The sequence below is a fragment of the Frieseomelitta varia genome, unplaced genomic scaffold (genome assembly GCF_011392965.1).
Source record: "Frieseomelitta varia isolate USP_RPSP 00005682 unplaced genomic scaffold, Fvar_1.2 scaffold_404, whole genome shotgun sequence".
Taxonomy (NCBI): domain Eukaryota; kingdom Metazoa; phylum Arthropoda; class Insecta; order Hymenoptera; family Apidae; genus Frieseomelitta; species Frieseomelitta varia.
The window spans coordinates 470,143-489,214 of NW_025110151.1; the positions used below are offsets into that span (position 1 = coordinate 470,143).

General features: G+C 42.7%; 1 protein-coding gene across 2 annotated transcripts in view; it reads left to right on the forward strand.

Annotated features, from left to right (window-relative positions):
- Nucleotides 1–159: 159 nt before the first annotated feature.
- Nucleotides 160–19,072, forward strand: part of LOC122531508 (disheveled-associated activator of morphogenesis 1) — a 49,195-nt gene continuing 30,282 nt past the window's right edge. Inside the window, exons 1-2 of one of the 2 annotated variants that reach the window (XM_043659493.1) lie at nucleotides 160–564; nucleotides 683–821. The gene's annotated coding sequence lies outside the window, so the exon portion shown is untranslated. Of the gene's footprint in view, nucleotides 565–682; nucleotides 822–11,063; nucleotides 11,850–19,072 lie in introns of those variants that run through there. The other variant, XM_043659492.1, reaches the window with a different exon arrangement.

The window sequence follows — 19,072 nt, forward strand, 5'->3', positions numbered from 1 at the left end:
CTCTCGACGTTTCGATATCTCGCTGGCACGGCGTACTCGCGCCGGTTCGATTAATCGATCTCCACCCTCCTCTCTCTCCTCGTTCTTCTCCTCCTCCTTTTCCTCTTCGTTCATCAGAGAGGAGAAGAGCGAGAGGTCGCGCGGTCGCCTAGGCGACGACGTCGTCGTCGTCGCGACGTCGGCGCAGTGTGTCGCCGTGTTGGAAGAACCGCACCGGGTCGTCGGTCTACCCGATGGCAGGCTGCCCCGACATTTTTCCGTTTCCGCGCTGTTCTTCCCGTTCCCGTCGTATCGTTCTTCGAGACAATCGTCGCCCCTAGTCGCTGTCACTAGCGACGAACTTGCCAATTCTTCGTACAATGCGAATCGGTGTTCGCGCCTCGTCGTCGGTTTGATCGTTCGTTGTTGAAAGCTGGCGACCAGCACCCGTCGCGCGCTTTCGTGGGATCTTTCTCGCCCTGACTGGTGAATTGGTGAATTTTTTTCGCTCAGTCACGCGACACATTCCAATAGTGATCGACGCCTATCATCGATATCGATCGTCGTCGACGATTCTCGAGTTGGGTGAGAAGTTGTTGTTTAAGAAAATTTGTCCAAGCTCGAGGAAAGACTCGAGGTGGATCGGTGAAGAAAGGAGGAAGAGCAATCGTCGAGCAATCGGCACTGACATACTCGTTTTCAGAACGATTAGCCGGCATTCACAGAGGCGGCATGCCTGCCAACTTCGAGAGCACCGCCGCGTGAGAGGCTACCGGGACATGTGCCTTTTGGTCTTCTATTGATCGGCGCGTCCCTGACGTTTCGGGATCGCCAGACACTCGGTAAGGTTTTACTTACTTCTACGGCACGTTTCGAATCTTGTAATAGAATTGTAAGAAATATTCGAGAAATCGTTTTTTAGTACGAACAAGTAGTGTCCTTTATATAATTATAATTATAATCAAACATAGTAGTAGCTCTGTCTGTGTTACAATCAAACATAATAGTGGTTCCATCTATACTATAGTTTACGATAAAAGTATTTGGAACAATGTACAGCGATGTTATAAATCAAATAATTGCACGTATCTTAAAGAAACAGTTACACATATGTACGTGTACTCGGATGACTGATGATGATGTATGCAATAAGTGTATTCTTCGACGAATAGAAAAGATTCGCGAGTCATTGCATTTTATTGCTTCGTGTAAATCAGAGGCATCAGAGATCTGAACGCGGTCAAGCAAAGATCAACCAAGTTTCAACGAATGATATGCACGAGGTACGTGGAATTTACGGAGTCATCGAACAAACGCTCGGACACACACACACATACACACGCGCGCGCATACACACATGTGAGTGCGGTAAAAAGGACTCTTTCTGTCTTTCTAATTTCGCGAGGCTGTACCAGCGACCGAGTTAAGCGAAGAATTACGTAACGAAGATTAACGCGTTCCCTATTCACCGCGTCAACTGTGTCAGTCCAGCCGGTGCCGAGTCAACAAGGACTTTTCATCAGGGTCGTTGGAGAATGTTGCTCCTCGCGAAGTTCAACGGACGTCTCCTGACAAGTGTCAGTAACGAGCCTTGCGAGACACATGACGCTCGTACATCGACGAACGTGGGCAACTCGTAAAAGTTTACGCGACGAAGGAAGCGGAGAATCCATGTCAACGACGAAAGAAAACATACGTGACGCAGATGAACGTATATGCACGATCATACCGTTTCCCAACGGAATTATGTGTTTTACAGCGTAACAGTGAGAAGGCATTTACCGCGGCGGTCATTTACTTCGATGTCGTCTTAACCGTTTGCGTTAGCAACTGATTGCGGACCATAACGAGTGACCAAACCGTACACAATAACTCGTCGCTTTCTTTTTAAACTCGGAGCTGGATAGAAATTACCAAGAAGTAATAAATTTATTATTTGTTTTGCCTGGGTTATATACTTAAATATACCGAAAACTGAGAAAATATTGCAATTTTGGGATAAAATAATTTTCGACGTGCATGGCACGTCATTCCAGCGCAAGAGGTTAACCACTTGCGCTGGCAACTGATTGCGGACCATAACGAGTGACCCAAGCCGTATACAATAATTCGTCGCTTTCTTTTTGAACTCGTCGATACGATATCACTGATTGAGAAGTAATAAATCTATTATTGGTTTTGCCTGGGTTATACTTATATATACTTAAAACTGAGCAAATATCGCAATTTCGGGAGAAAAAGTTCTTGATTCCAGCGCAAGAGGTTAAGATGAACGCAAATTGAAGCAAGATCGCAATCAATTGACGAAGAGACGTTAATACTATTTTGATTATATCGAAATTATGTATAGAATTTCAGTATAGTATTGCCGAACGGACAAATTGAAATGGTGTTTCGACTCGGTGCGTTAATCTCGTAGAAAGTCGTAAATTTAGACCTGGAGCCGACAGGGAGTAGTAGGACGATTTAAACGGGGCTCGATGAGACGAACGCCAACATCCGAATGACGTTTGCAGTCGTTACATCAATCAGAATGAACGAGCCGAGATGCGTAATCTCGGTAATAAATATCAGTCGGGAGTGTAAAAAGCATCGTTCCGAATCTCTCGAAACGATCGACGACCGCGATAAAATAATTTCTTCGTTTTCCCGTTTCTGATCGTTGCCTTGAAGAAAGACGGGAAAGGTGTTTATGTCTGCGACTGGTTACTAGCGGATCGTTCATTAGCAGCAAGTAAAAGCAGTCGCGGAACCACCTTGACGGTTGCTCTATTCCGCCTGAAATCTTGTCCCATTTAATTCGTCACGCGCAATTAATAACATCGTGCAAGAGTTACGTGGATCGACCGTGGCCGTGGACTATCTCAATCGGGATCGTTCGAGTTATTAATTTCCACATTACTGTACACTCGTTGCGAGCTTCTATCCTTAAATAGTATAGCAATGTGACTTTGTGCTATTTCAAAAAAAAAGTCGTTGCAGTTGTCAACATCGAACGTTGACAGAGTTCAGTGAACGATATATTGTCAATGAAAGGGATTACGCAACGCGACGCAATTAGTATAAAAACTAAGAACGAACGAGACGTGTAAGTGGATGAGAGATAAAGAAGTTGTCCACGCTTTCTCTGTCTCTTCGCGCTTTCCGTTTGAAACGGAATTAGCGATGTAATTGCACGATAAACGCTGATTTCATTGTTGATGCCGTGAGACATCGCAAGTACGACAGGTATCGTGCTAAGCAACAATTTCATCGCGTATTTCATCAACTTCCATTGTACGTTCTGTCCCACGAGCGCATTCGATTACGATTTCCTTTCGATCTCTGCGCGGCATGCATACTTCGAGTTTAAGCTAGAAATTGAGAATGCATCCATCTTTAAACATACCTTTTGATATTTTTGTTTAATATATAATATGTAACATACAATATTTACACATTGAATATATTGTATATTGTATATTATATATAATATATGATATACAATAAATTCAACGTATAATAATTGCAATATATTATCTGTACATATTTTAGTACACTCAAAAGGTTAATAAATTAAACAAATTATCAATCTTACGTTCTTATAACGAAAAAGGATAAGCTATTCAGGATTAACGATTCACACTGGCTGCATGAAAAGGTCAAATTCTTCCAAAGGTTTTCACATTTTCATTGCCCGACAACTTACACGGCTCTCTCTCTCTTCCTTTTTCTTTCCTCTAATCAACCAAAAGGGCCATTTCGTACGACCATGAGAAAATAACCGAATTTTAACTTCCAGATTCACATTGGTACAGATATTGGTTACATAGACGAGTCACTGGTAACCCAAATGATAAACAGCGTATTGCGAGAGGGTCCGCTGACATTTGAAAATGTCAGTGACTACCTACACTGGTTCTACACGTAGGCTCGTGCCCGTTGCCATTGTATCGGCATTATATCGGCGACGTCCAGAAGAACACCATTGTCTTGGCAGTGCGTGCACGTTTCAGCACGAGCCTTTTGATCTTTTCTGTATCTCACGATACCGATCGAAAGACGAACAGCGCGAAAATTTACCGCAGTTTCATGTATCGATGATCAATTGCGCATCAATCGTTTATTGCAATCACAAGGTATACAGCCGTTTTACAAAATTATGACAACAAAATAAAATTCAATATGGCAATCAAGAAATAAATCCTCATCGCGAACAGTTTTCAGTATCATGGCACACTTATCAATGTTGCAAATTATCAGGCACACGAAAAATTCCCTCCGTCGAGAATTCGATTTGCAGAAACGTGCTCTTTCATCGAGCAATTAACATAACGTATATTTTCACGCGAATCTCAAACATCGATTGGGAGAAAGTTCCAGTTTGGACACACTCGCCGATATCAGACGCAATTTCCAGTTTGGAAACTTCGTCTACGACAAGAGTTCCGCAAGAAGACGTAGTTATTGGACGAAAAGTCAGCAGCCAACGGAAGCCTGCTCGACCATTCTCGATTCGGGCTTGTTTCTCCGCTGTTTCTCTCGGGTTGCGTTAGATAACGACACGTATCGTTGAACGTATCCACGCGAACGAGGGGAAGAAACGTGTCCCGGTATCTCTAAGAATCTTCCGGCTTTCGGTTTTCCTTTTTCCCTCCCGGCCTGCAGTCAGCGAAGGCTGCGTTCTCTCGTCAAGAGTTTAATGCAACTTTCAGCCCACGGTAGCCGACGCTCAGGCAGAAAGAGAGAATTACAGTGCCGATATGGGAAGAAGAGGCAACACGGTCCACGGCGCACTTATTACGATTTTTACTGTTCTTTACGATCGCGCAGTCGAACGTGCTATCAGGCGCATACCTAACTGTACGTCGAATTGGATATACGCGTGTTACCGCAATAGCCGTGTTATTGAACGCTTTGCCAACGTCGTCGAAATTTATTGTACTTTTACGATTTTTCGATTCACCGAGTATGTTCCGGCATGATTTCCCTTCACCTCCGTGCGAAATTTCGGGCCTCCGAAAGAAAGTTCGCGCTCGTTGCCCGCGCTTCATCGTCTCGATTTGCTGAATTCCCCGAAATTGGAAAACTTTCGACGCGGTTTGCTGAATATGCAGCTGCGAACACTTACAATACTATTACTTCAAACAAAGCTGCGCGTACCAGCCGTGAACAAGGTCGCGAGTTCTACTAATATCCGTTTCCAATAGCTCGAGAGCTCAAGTTTAAGGACAGCCAATAAAACAGCAGTTGTTGCCACGTGGTAATATTGCTACTTGCACTCCGGAGAGTGCTGAAAATAATCTAGAGAAAAATCGTAAAAGTAAGGAGAAAAGAGGAGCTGTGCTACGAAGGAAACGTTTCCATGTGGTAGCCTATGCAAAACGCAACCCTATGCAAAGGCAGTCTCTAAATATTTAGAGTAGCCGGCCACGTAACACGTGTTTCCTCTCATAAGCACGTCGGTTTGGGAATTTCTTTATTGTTAATATAGCTTCGAAATATACACGGCGCGTTCGTAAAAATCCGCATGGGCTGTAGATATATCTTCTTTGTTATACCTCGCGCGTGTCCAGTTTGATGAATTTTGCTAAAATCAATACAACTCATGGAAACATATCTCTATTTGTACCTCAGGGCATGAAACTTTCGTTACGTTCTCGTTAAGCCGATACAATTGCCACACACACCTAAAAACAACCTGTACTGTCACGGTTCGCGTAAACCAATTACGACACGATTGTTAAAGAAACAATGGCATTACGCAAAGGTAGGGTCATTGGTAAGCAGTTATGGTTCTGGTCAGTGAAAGCTTCGATGTTTCCTCCCAAAAACGGAAGGCGTTGTTCTCGACACTAGCAATAAGTATTCCTGCCTGTTTTAATATCGCTGCGTAACGTTTGCGACCAGAACAGAATTCGTTATTAAATAACGTTTTTATTCAACGTGAAGAAACACTTTCGTCACTTGCAACAGGACGAAGAAACTATGCAGGATACGCATAGCGTGTGTCGCGCCTGACATACATACGTTGCCACCTTATGTCCCATCATGAACAGAGACAAGCTGTATTAACCCGAAATTGCGCTGGCAATTTCGCGGACCATAACGAGTGACCGAACCGTATACAATAATTCATCGCTTTCTTTTTCTTTTGTACTCGTCGGTATGATAATCACTGGATAGAAATTATTAAGAAGTAATAAACTTATCATTTGCTTTGCTTATACTTAAATATACTTTGGTTATACTTAAATATACTTAAAACTAAGAAAGTGTTGCAATTTGGGACAAAACGTTCTCGACGTGGCACGTCATTCCAGCGCAAGAGGTTAAACTTTAAATTCCCTTTGATCTATCGAAGAGAAGCGTTGGTGCTTCGCAAACATCCTACAGAGGCCTATGGTCGTGGTTATTAACAGTCCACGTCCCGTTTTAATTAAAACGGTCGAATGATGTTTAATACGTGCCACGTACAGAAGATCGCAGACAAATTATAATCCTTCCAACGCGTGGGATGGTGCAACCTGGTGAATTTCAAGGCCTGGAGGTTCTTCTCGCGACCGGTGAGCCTTGGTTTCATTTCCGGACGATGCGTCGCGTCGTTTAAGGTCGGAGATAGCTGGCGCTCGAGGGACTCGGCCTACCGTGCCATTCATCATCGCGGCTCCAATTAAACCGCCTCCAGCTCGCTCCTCCAGGTCGTTCATTCGTTAAGGCTGTTTCAAGAGGATATTTCAATGGAATATTCTCTTCGGTATTACCTTCCGCCCCGCCATTCGTTTATAGCGATTGTCCATTTTAGGATTACATTCATGTTCCTCGAATTCAGGGATTCTTTGCGATTTTCAACGAACATAGTTCATGCTCTGCTCGTGTTCTGAATCATTACCTAGACTGTGTATCGCAAAATGACAAACGCGTGTTCCGTTATAATTTTAATCGAGATATCTTTATTTTATTCGGTCGTGAACACGATTTACTCTTTCATTTACTGACTTTGCCTAAGACGGAATAATAACCGGATATAATATCCGTAAGACGAGCCGTGAGACGCATGTATATTCTTATAATTGACTTGTTTAAGACATGCGAGGAAGCACGGACGAGGCTTCCTCTCTTTGCCTCCTGCCCTAGCCTCAAGGAACAGGACGAGTCAATAACTATCGGGCGATGAACTGCTGCCTTTTAATCAATGCCCGTCCAGTCATTCGTTAGCGAAACTGCACGATAAAATCGATAGGCTTGCATCCAGACAAGAGCAAAGAGCGTCATGTGGGCTATCGGGCACAGCTGTCAGCTCCCTGCGAGAGTGTATCGTACGCCTTTAAGCTTCCTTCACAATGCCACGTTGCTCGGTGTATTACTCTGTCGTGGAGCCGACAGTGAAATTCTATCCGCATTGATGAATATTCAACGAACTCGATATAGTCGCGTTAATATCAACCGGTTCGTCGCACATAATTTACAACAGCATGCAAATGGAGTACGGACTGAAACGGTCGCAATTGTTCAAACTGTGCAATTTACGTTATCAACAGTTAGACCGATGCGGGTAGGTTACCTATAAAAAAAAGTAGGTTACTTCGATCATTTGACATTGAGCGGCATTCTCGTCTCAGGATACTATCATAATTAAATCATCTTTCAACGAAACATTCAACAGCGAGGTATAAAGGAATTTCCTCGGTATTCCGAGAGAACCGTGCACAGTCAGGTTAAGGTCGGCACGTAACAGTCTTGTGATTCATTCATGCGAGTTTATCGATCGGCGTCTGCCACTTGCTCGCGTGCTGCTGCCTTTACGGAACTTTTTTTTTCCTCTGTCGTGTGCACGAGCCCTTAGGATGGACCGGTGTATAATGGGCCGATGTTCTCCTTTTCAGTGAGTCAGAAGGCCCAGACGACATCTGCCAAAATATTGTAGTCGCGATCGCGCGCACGCCCCGCTACGACTCGCAGCCTTTAACCAGCTCGAGACAATGACGTCATTCAGCGGAACGGGACGATAAGGAGCCTGAAGGCGACGCAGAGGTGGGACATTAAAATCCTGATTCACGCGTCGGCAACTTTGCGCAAACACCGAAAAATATATACGCAGCTGTCCACTGGCGAACAAGTTTCTTCCGTTATGGAAATGCATGCAAATTGGGTTTACTCTTGATTTGTCGAATGGTTTGCTAAGATTTCGAACTGCAATTTTCTTTTTTATCGAGAGAAACTAGACGAGAAAGTACCGGCTAATCTTTTCGTCAAACACCCAAACGCGTACAGACGTCTCGAGACGAAACAATGACTCACGCGAGCCATAATGCAACAACAATGACAAAGAAGCCTACCTTTAAATTTACTCGCAAACACGACCAAATGCAAGAGTGTTTTCTATTCTCTCGACCCTGTACAGCAATTCTCAGTTTTCTCACGAATTCAAAATGTAGAGTGTCCCAAGCGGTTAGACGGTTCTTCTCTTGCCTGAAAACTGTCCTCCCTTCTTTGTCTCATCGAGCCAGCACGTATACACACCGCTTCCACGAGGTTTTCTTCCTCCCTTGGAATCCCGACTGGAGTTTCTCAGGAAGGATCTGCGCGTTTCTTTATGGTACGTTCGTTTGGTCGCGCTGCAACTGCAGCAGACCAACCGGCAACCCTTGTTAGGAGAAACTGGCATCAAGGACACTGCTGGTCGAGGCTCCTACTTCGTTTCGTTCGAAATTATGTTCTTGCCACAACGATCCGATGAAGATATTCCCGTGCTCCACGCGACCGTTTCTTCTTCTTCTTTCTTTTAAACCCAAGCCGAATTTCTTCCCCCTTGCGAGCCACACGAATTTGAAAATAGACGGACCATTTCCTCCTTTTCTTTTTCTCCAAGTCCTATTCTCTCGTCACGTGCAGGCTAATCATTACTACGCGTATTTGGTTTAATTAAAAATGGTATAATTAAGCTAAAAACTTTGCCAAGTTATGGAAAAATACTTTTCTAAGCCTCTTTATGTTGACGATGCATTTTCCCATAACCCATAATTTAGATTCCCATGATTTTTATAATTTTGTCAATTTATGGAAAAATATTTTTCGACAATTCTCTCTGTGTTAGCGGCGATGCATTTTCATAAATATCCACAATTTACGACTAGACCGGGGTTTTAGTATATTCTTACATCACTTTATCATATTTTAATTAAAAATGTCGATATGGAGGTCGATTTTTGTTGCGAAAAATGACAGAGTGAATTAGGTACGAAGGGGACTTTCTCTTCCTCTATGGTTTTTAAAAAGGGATACGAGTTACGGTTGGCTCGCAAGTCACCAGTTCTAATCGTAAATCGTAGAAACAATCGAGGCACAATCATCATCTTTATTAATGGCTACATTATCGACAGTTTTTTCATCAAAGACGTCAATGCGAATACTTCAACAGGATTTCAAAGCTGCTTCAATCTCGAGCAATAGCAAAACTTACGGAGGGCGTTTCTAACTCGACGGAAATTCCCGTTCGTGGAAATTTTAGCAAAAGATGACTCGCGAATACTCGTTTCGAAAGTTCTTCAATTATCTCTTTGTTACACTCATTTTCTCGTCAAGATTCTCCGATGGTTGTTACTCAGTTATTCGTTGTACATTCTCTCCGTAAAGTGTAACGTTTGTAATCGAACCAAGCGAAACAGAGAAACGCTAGTTCGAGTTACGCGCGTTTCATTAGTGTGCGCGCCGTCTCGTTAAGCGAAAGTGTCGGAGGAATGGTTTTAAATCCGAAGGCGTTCCACAGTTCCGCACCGTCCCGTTCCACCGTCGACGAAATCACGACCGTCACCCGTTCCTGTCCCCAATTGTCGCCAATTGTCGCCAATTGTAGTGCTGACCCTCCTACGACCGCAGCTGCAATTTGCAGCTAGGTCGCGCGCGTCGTCGCGCAAAATCGTTGTGCACGCGCTACGTGTTCTTTCTCTCGGCGCTCGCATGCAATTAACGCGGCAAACGTTCGCGTGCTCACGCGCTGTTGTAACAGACCGCTGTTGTTTGGCGATTTCCTTTCGCCAAACGCGTGCTACGCGAAACAGCGATCGCGAAACAGAAATGCTCGGCGAATGCTTGCAATTTCTACGCGTGTGTGTTTGTTCATTTGAAACGAAAGCGTTGTTCGCTAAGAAACGAGGCTGACGGTTTGCTGGTAATTAACGAAGAAGGATTGCACGTAGATTGCACGTTCGTCGCAGTTAACGCAAATAGCTGCAAATGAGCGGGCAGGCTTCGCGTGCTAACACCGTTGACACGGAACGACGCACCCAAAAGCATGGCTTGCCCTTTCTTAATAAACCATGAAACAATCCTAATTACGGTATTGCTGTGACACCCCGGGAACATGGGGCGTGGCGATGCATTAAATTAGCATTGCGTTGAGAACAAACTTTACACTCGTCGGGCAATTATCGTTCGTTTTTCTCGGACCAATAATAATTATACCATTCGATACCGTGACATTTGTGTTGGATCGTCCGATGCAGTTTACTCTCGGCAAGCACGCTTGAAACAATACCACGGGGCCGTCGATCGCGGGAAGCGTGTTTCAACGCGTATGCATTATGCATCTCCGGAACCGCCCTAGTCGCCTCGACATCGCTGCCCTCGGCGTTCCTTTCCCGCGTGCATTAACTTGTACGCATCGTCACGCAAATTGCAGCGTGTACACCGCACGCCCGGTTGCGAGCCGCTCCGCTCGCTCTGTTTACCATTTTCGAGCGAATCCGCGTGATTAACCTCTTGCGCTGGAACGACGTGCCAGGCACGTCGAGAACTTTTTGTCTTGAATCGCGACATTTTCTCAGTTTTAAGTATATTTGACAAACAAATGATAAGTTTATTGCTTCTTAATAATTTCTATCCAGTGATATCGTACCGACGAGTTCAAAAGAAACAGAAAGCGACGAATTATTGTATACGGTTCGGTCATTCGTTATGGTCCGTGAATCAGTTACCAGCGCAAGGGGTTAAAAAGCGTGAGTCTCGAGAAATTCTGGCTGTAGCGGAGGAAAAAGTGAAAAAAGAACAGAAAGAAGGGTATATAACCCAGCTGGTTGAAACGCAGCGTACGATAGGCAGTGGTGGGAACTCGGGCAGATGTTTGGTCCATAGCACGAGGGCTCCAGTCCCCCATGGGCTACCGTGCCGTAAATTACCCTCAACCGACGATTCTTTCGCGTAGGCAGCAGCAGCCAGTCTCGACGATGTTAACGACAACAATGGCCACCGGTGTCGACGCTTCTGTCTCTTGTGAGCCAGCCTTAAGAGCCACGTGACAGGCGCGAGAAACACGCATTTTCACGCAGCACACGTGCCCGTAGACTCATACAAAGGCTCGCAGAATTCGCTAGAGGCTCCTTCGAGCCGTATCGGGGCTCGCTTCTTCCACCACGTGGTCGAAGACGTGCTCTCGTGCCCGTCTCGTGGAAGAGGAGTCAAGCGAAGATCTTTCCTCGTGAGATCCTCTCCGAGTTTGACTCGTGCCCGGCCGTGAATTATCCGTGCGATTCAAACGTTCGCGCAACTCCAAATATGCGTATCGTACGATCGGTCGTCGACAGTGCGTGCGAGTGAAACGGCACAGAGAGATTTCGTCGACGAGTGTGCAACGCGAAGAGAACGATCTCTTGTGGTGTGGCATCGCTTTTGTGGCAGCTCTGCAATTTCGACACGGCCAAAGAAGGAGGGATATGTCGTTGAAAGCGTGCCGTACGCGAGTGCATTTCGAGAGGACGTTTGACGCTCGAGTGTGACCCGCGAGCATTGGACGCGTCCAGCTGCACAGGATCGATGAAATCAACGTTTAGACGATGCAGTTCGTTGAGATCGACCAGCACGCGCCGTCACACGAGCGCCACTCCCGCTGACTCGTAAGTGTGAACATCCTTTGTCGGCTATCTTTTAATACAGACGAATTTGATCCGTGTCGAGCAGCCGGGACAATTGGCCGGAGGATGTGGATCATTTTTTCATCGGCGCAACCAGAAAAATTGACGACGAGTTCACACGCCGGATGCGTGGATGTCGTTGCGCGTCGTTACACGTCGTAGAAATAATTAGCCTATCGAGTAAATTGCGTGCGATTAGCGATGGTAACTTCTCTCCGGAAGTAGAGGCGAGTCGCTGCATCTCTATCTGACAGACGTCATCGACGCTGTTAATGATCGGAAAAATACCGCAATTCAGAGACGCAACACGTGAGACGCGAGTCAGGTTCGTAGCGTTCTGCTGAACTCTAGACCACTGGAGAGATCCTCTCGGTGTGGTGGAAGTATCGTTGACGCGTTGTCAACTTCCCGCGGACACGTGATACACGTGCAACACGGAATTCCGTTCTGGTGTCGTGTTTCCCTCCGCTGCGAGTCATTTCTCGTTTTTACGTAACCCAAGGACCAGGAAAATGACGAGGATGCAATGGCATCTCGCGCAATCTCACTTTGAGCCGTGATCGAGCATGAAAATGAAAGTGACTGGACACCGGGATTGATTTCGACGATGCAGGAAACAAAGATCGGAGATAAATCGTCGACGAGGTATCCCGGGACTTCTTTTCTCCCCGAGCGTTGCAATCGTGTTTCCCTTTAATTTACTACTGGGACATCGTTTGTCGTTTAGCCGTTTCCCGCTGTTACGAAATGTACTTTCGAAATATAGGAAAAAAAAAAAAAAATACGGGCGTGTTGCTTAAGAAACATCGACGTTTGCTATGTTTGATCTTGACGAGAACAACGATCAAATCTTGAATTATAAACTGAAGGGTAACGCATTCCAATCGTTCCCGCTCGATACCGAATTTGCAAGAGCATAGCTAATTAGTCGATTATACTTCGCTGATCAGAATCTCGATTCCAATTAATGCCGACAAACCTGTCGTATACTTCCTCTCCATCGTCTACGCAACCTGCGCCGCTGTCGTTTCACTTCTTTTTTTTTTTTTTTTTTTTTCCACGATGTCTATCGACGTTTACGGGCGCTTCGATTATGGCGTCGCTTTCTACGAGCGAGTACGCTTGACACGCTTGATGAAGAGCCATCGTCGAGGGCTTCTCTTCTATTAGGGACACGCGTTCTTGTTTCAGGAAATTGGCGTGGAAAGTACAAGTTGCCGACTGTCTAAAACCACTTTCCCACCTCGACGCTAACAATCAAGGTTAAACGAACGAGCGTTTAATAGATTTAACGTCGACCTAGCTTCCTCCTTCACCCTGTGAATTCATCCGAACGAAACTGGTTTTCATCAACGTGTTTGGTTCTGATGTCCTGATTGAGCCTACGCTCGTCGGAAGTTGGAGAACGGTTTGTTACAATTTCCGATCGCCCATGTGATTAGAAATGACTGATTGAAAATTAATGTTTCGAGGTCAACGCGTGGCCTGAATTAGAGATTCAGACATTACTGACAGAAAAAGAAAAAAAAAAAAAAAAAAATGGAAAGATGTAGCATTCGTGTTCGAGCAGCGCTGAAGTTACAGCGATAAAAAGTTAGACGGATGGACATACAGTATCGATTTACGTTTCAAACTACAAGTTCAAATCATTAGGAGAAATTCTGCGTTGCTGCGTCGCTGTAGTTTATGGCTGTTATTATGTAGAACGAGGAACATATGAAATTTTTAACAAGATGATACATATCTAAATAAAATTATTACTTTATAGCTTTATCTCCTTGATTTGATTAGCAGAATTTGTTGACAAGGAAATTTACTCAAGGAAATTTACCCATGAATTTTTTCTTTGCTTCTTTTACGTCTTTCAAGAACAGCTTGCTTCAAATTAATCAATTTAGCTACTATAATCATATATTTGTTGTAGTTAAAGTAATTTAGTATTAATGTCTTATCTATCTTAACGTTTTAGTTTTCATTTTGTTCATCTTCGTTTGTATTCTCTGTAATTTCTCTTGTGCACTATACATTTTTGCACCAAAGGACTTTTATTCCATATAAATAAGTAAAATTTGAAATTAAATTAAAGATTAAACATGGAAAGACCAAATTTTGACTTTAACCGAGTGGATCTTTATAAATACTACTAATTGTTTCCTGTTTTAAAAACTCCCAATTACTTTTGAAAGAAGGTATCAATTAATGATTAAAACATTCTACTATTCAACACTGTTCCTTACAGCGTAAAAGAAATTAAAGAATTTTGATGAAAAAACAGATACCACGTAAGATGTGAAAGTATTTACAAAACTATAATGAAGCGATAAAGAAAGAATTAAAGTTATAAGATTAATGAAGCGATATGGTACAAATGTGTAGTCAAATGAAGATGGGAGAGGAATTTTGGCAATTATTTCTTTTTAACGTGTCTCAGAATTTCACTATAAGGTCTCTAAAGTTTATATTTGCAAGAAATATTATAATTAGGCATGAATTATTTACAGTGACTTCAAACACTATTTGTACATATCCTTACTTTCCAACAAAGCATCTATAAATTTAGAGCTAACTAATTGGCATTACATATGTATAAACGCTGTGATAAATCAATCGCGTGCAAATATTTTTTATAGCTATAAATACTGTGTAAAATAGAAGCAGAAGATGATTAGTTTATTCTATTAATAGACAGATGAGAAAATGTAAAATTCAACTATCTATATTTGAAGTGAACATTACAACGCTCCTATAATTCTGAAAAATGTATTAAAAGTGTATATATTTAGTATTTTTATTGTTTTATCTTACTGATCTTTTGCACATGGTACATTATACGCGTTATATTTCATAAATTCTTAATAAAACTTGTCGACCCCTGATAAAAGTTATCCTTGAATTTAGCCGACTGTTACAGCGTTAAAACAATATCTTATCTTTGAACAATATTTCAAAATGTTTACTGCAATGTTCGACTGAATTTTAAAACAATTGAAAAGATCAACGTTACTGTCCTTGCTAACGGAAACAAATATTTTTATATTTCTACCATGTTTAGTTTTATGTATATTTTTATATTTTCACTACTACTCGCGGCTCTCTTCACTCTTCATCGCTTCACTATGGTTGCACGTTCACAATCAGAAGATAATACCCTGGTCCTTGAATGCCAACTGAAAATTTTCGAGTGGCTCGGTAAAACACGACCAGAAGGTAGACGCAGGGGTAGAGAGAGAGCAAACAGTTGGACATTTTTTATCGTCAAATGTCAAGAGCATCATGAATGAATTTCTCTTGCTTAATGATACTAGACCAGTGAAACGTTCGCGATACACAATACGCGAAATGTTACTTCAGAGTGTTACAATTGAATACGACGATGTAAATTATCAGTGTACATGCTAGGATAATGACCAGCCCCCTAATGAAGTGTAGGTTCTCGTTACTTTTACGATGAGTGCTTGCTTCTCTCACGTCAGGCACTCTCTAACGGTAAACTTATTTCTGATTTGCTGTGCTTTATCGTCTCAAATGCCCGACCAGGCCGCTGTAAGGCTCGATATCAGTCTAGAGGTTCCGTGAATTTCCATTTGGATTTCACTCGGAGTGAAAAGAGTTTTGAGATAGAAAAGAAAGAACTAACTTAAGTAGCAAATGGATAGTCTAAGGTCTAAGGCACATCGTGAAAGTGACGACGCCTCGAGCTGATAGCACGAGCAACGCGATCCTTTTGGCTCGTCAAGGTACCGTAAACTGCCTTCTTTTTTCTTTTTTTCTTTTTCACTCGGCGCGTGAAGAAATCGCTGATGAAAAATGTGACGTCGCAAAAAGAACTGACATGAGTAATAAGCGAACGCCTTAATGACTACCTCATTTGAGCAGCCATCTTCGTTTCCTTTTTAATCTTATTTTAATTTCTTTCGTTTTTTTTAAATTTTTTTTTTTTTATTTCTCCGATGAAAAAATAACAACGGTGCCCGTGTTTTCGGCAGACCGACAACCGAGAATGCGTTCACAATTTTTCAACTGTCAAGATGCGGAACCAAGGCCCAAATTGTTAGCCTACAAGTCTTTCACTGTGATTTTAGCGGATCAATCACCAACGATTAGATTTATTAAGAAATAGGGACTGGTTTCTCGTTAAATGAAATTCTGTTTACCAAGCCGCAGTAACGAGTTCAAATATGTTAAGGCACACCACCTTCTACGAAATGCAAAGTAAAATAAGCTTACGAGCCATCTCAAAGCTGACGTCTGAAAAAGCAAACGTCTGAATGCAGAATTGAAAGCTAGCACGGTCAAACTTGGCAAAAATTTGGTTCCTGATTGAGAAACGAGTCAAAGAAGAAACAAAAAAAAAAAAAAAAAAAAAAACGAGGTAATTGTATTTCTCAAACGATTCGACTATTTCACTTCAAAATCGTGAAATGTAACTGGGTTTTCTGCGAACTTTGTTTTGCGACTCCCTTTTATTTTCCTTTATTTTCTTTCGTCGTCGCGAGTGTCTTCTAAAATCGTGAATACGAATAACTGAGAAAAAGACGCTGGCTGAGCGTCGCATCGCGAAGGAGAGGAACAGCCACGAAGCATGCGAGGAATAACGAATGTTTGAACTGGTGCCAAGAAGTTGCACGAGGTAGCGTCGTCCTCGTGGGGATCTAAAGAAGGGACGGGATTCTGTGATTGTCCGATAGATACTTCTCAACTGCAGAAATTATCCGTATTGAATCCCCTGCAATCTAATGTTTGTTCTCTCAATAAATTTCTTTCTTGTTCCGCGCAATATTATTATTTTATTGATTATCATAATTTTATTTTACTGTTTATTTATATGTAAGTCTTCTGTTGGATCATTTAGAATTTCTAAAATCATTCCTGTGGTTTACGTATTATTACACGTGAATATAGTGTGTAGCATAATACACAATACGTATATATACAATATAACAGAAATATGTAACATATCATCATTCAATATCCATCTAATGTATTGTGAACTAACTGCATTGTGAAACGTAATTAAAACAAAAATATCTCCTTTTTAGAGAATTCGTTACTTTATCATTAGTTTACTATCGAAAGATGGCTTTCTTTATCATAATTACTATTCTTCTGCTTTATACTTTTACAAATAAAGCTACACCTTACAATAAAGCATTCTGCTATTAATTTGTTATAAAGTATTGCACGAAAGTCCAATTTTCGTAACATTGAGAAAAAGAACTTGATTCACTTGTCAACATATAGTAAGGGCCTCATACGTATATAGACCCTCGGTGTTGGTCTAAAGCTAAAAAGCTAATTCGAAGCACGCTGGCACGACACTAGCGGAACTTTGCTGTCAGAGTATCAGCTGTTCTTATCCGCTTGATCCGACAGAAGCTCGGACGTATTGGCAACAATCCAGTGACAGGGGAACAAAGGTAATAGTACACCACCGAGACTCTAGCCCTTGTCATTCGAGTTCTTCTAATTAAATCATCGGTGCCGAGCTAAAATCGTGATCGATCGCGAATCACCCTGCGTGTCAACCCCCAAGTGCGTTTTAAGCGAGGATCAACCGGTCTCTTGGATGCGAGTGCTTGAATTTCACCGTGGCTCGTTACGTTTTCTTCTCATTTACCGTGCGTCCAGTTCGTTTCCACGCGTTTCTATGCCGCGGAGTCGTGCTATTATTGATTTCGTCTGGGCCTAAGGGTTTTCGTGCATCACCCACGTATGTGTTGAATGACTCACCGGTGAGATTCAGTCACAAATTAGGAGCGTGTCCCGTGCGAATCCTGTGAAGAAAGCCCATCGAAGATAGACTGGCTTACTGGCTAGGGTGTCTTCGTCTCGAAAGGGAGAAACAGGAGACTGTTAGTTAGATGATTTCACCGTTGAGTTTCGCGAGAACCTCGAGGAGATTTTCGAGAGAGATCGGAACTTTAGCAGGATACAAAGAAAGCTTCTCCGAATTTCCGTTTAGAGCGCAAGGTTTGAATTCCGTGAACGTGTTAAGAAATAGGACTGATAAAATAAATAATTCCGATAACGAATCAATTTAGTAAACGTTCAATCGTCAATTCATCTTTTCTCACGAAAGTATAATATGCATAACGGATCGAGAAACAGGCGACTTCGTTGTGAAAGGAGCTTATCGTCCAAAGTTCGAAAGTTCTTCCTCCTAGTTTTCCATATTGCCGAGCACGAATCGGCAGAAGCGGTTCATCGTTTTTTTTTTTTTTTTTATTTTCTTTCAAGGATAACGTTGGATAGGTATGACTGTGGCAAACGCGAAGCCTGGAGAATCTTATCAGCGGCTGGTCTAATCTCACGGTGCAACCTATCATCGGCACACCGGTTGCCGGACCGGAGAAAGACCGCCTTTCAGTTAGACTTTTTTTTAAGCAAGCCTTCATGCGTGAAATTTTCGTTCCCCCTTTGAAACGACGGAAGAATGCAACAAAAGAAAAGTCAGGACGAACGATTTATCTCACAGGGGAGCGCGGCAAAAATTACGTCCCACTAACCTACTACGACAGATAAGAGAGTAATCAAGTGGCACGCGAACCGAACCACTCCTATCCTTCGCTAGCTTCGCTCGCTAACGTCCGATTAATCTATATTCTGTCTTTTATGTGTGATTTTCCTCTCTTTTTTCTTCTTCAGCGACTCGTTGAATCTAATCTGGATTCGCATTGCTCGACGCGACTGGTCATGATAATCGAAAAAAAAGGCAATACGTTGCTGGAATAACGGACACGGAAATATTTCATGCTGCCACGCGTGTTCCGATTTCTTTCGACCGAGCTTCGGGCTACTAAACCTCGTAGGCTAATTAAGAGCATTTGCAGGCGAATAAAAGACCGGGAAATTGGAAATTCATGCCGCGTATTTTCGTGTTTATGAATACTCAAAGAAACTCGGAATCTTTATTTTTGTCAGATCAAATATTTTTGCAAATAACTCGTTGATGTTCAAGGTTAGAATATTCTAGATATTTTTGCATCGAATGTGTATACGTAAGTGGAATCGCTTACGTGTCACGAAATCATGATCGAGCTGGCTGCAAAAAAGCGAGTCACGAAAACAATAGCAACGAAGCGTCGATCACGTAGATCCTCGTAGATCAACCTTTTGGTACGCCTGTCGAATTGAAAATGTGTCCTTCGCATCGGAATCGGGCACCGTTAATGCCGGTGGACCCAAGTAAATTTATTCTAAAATAA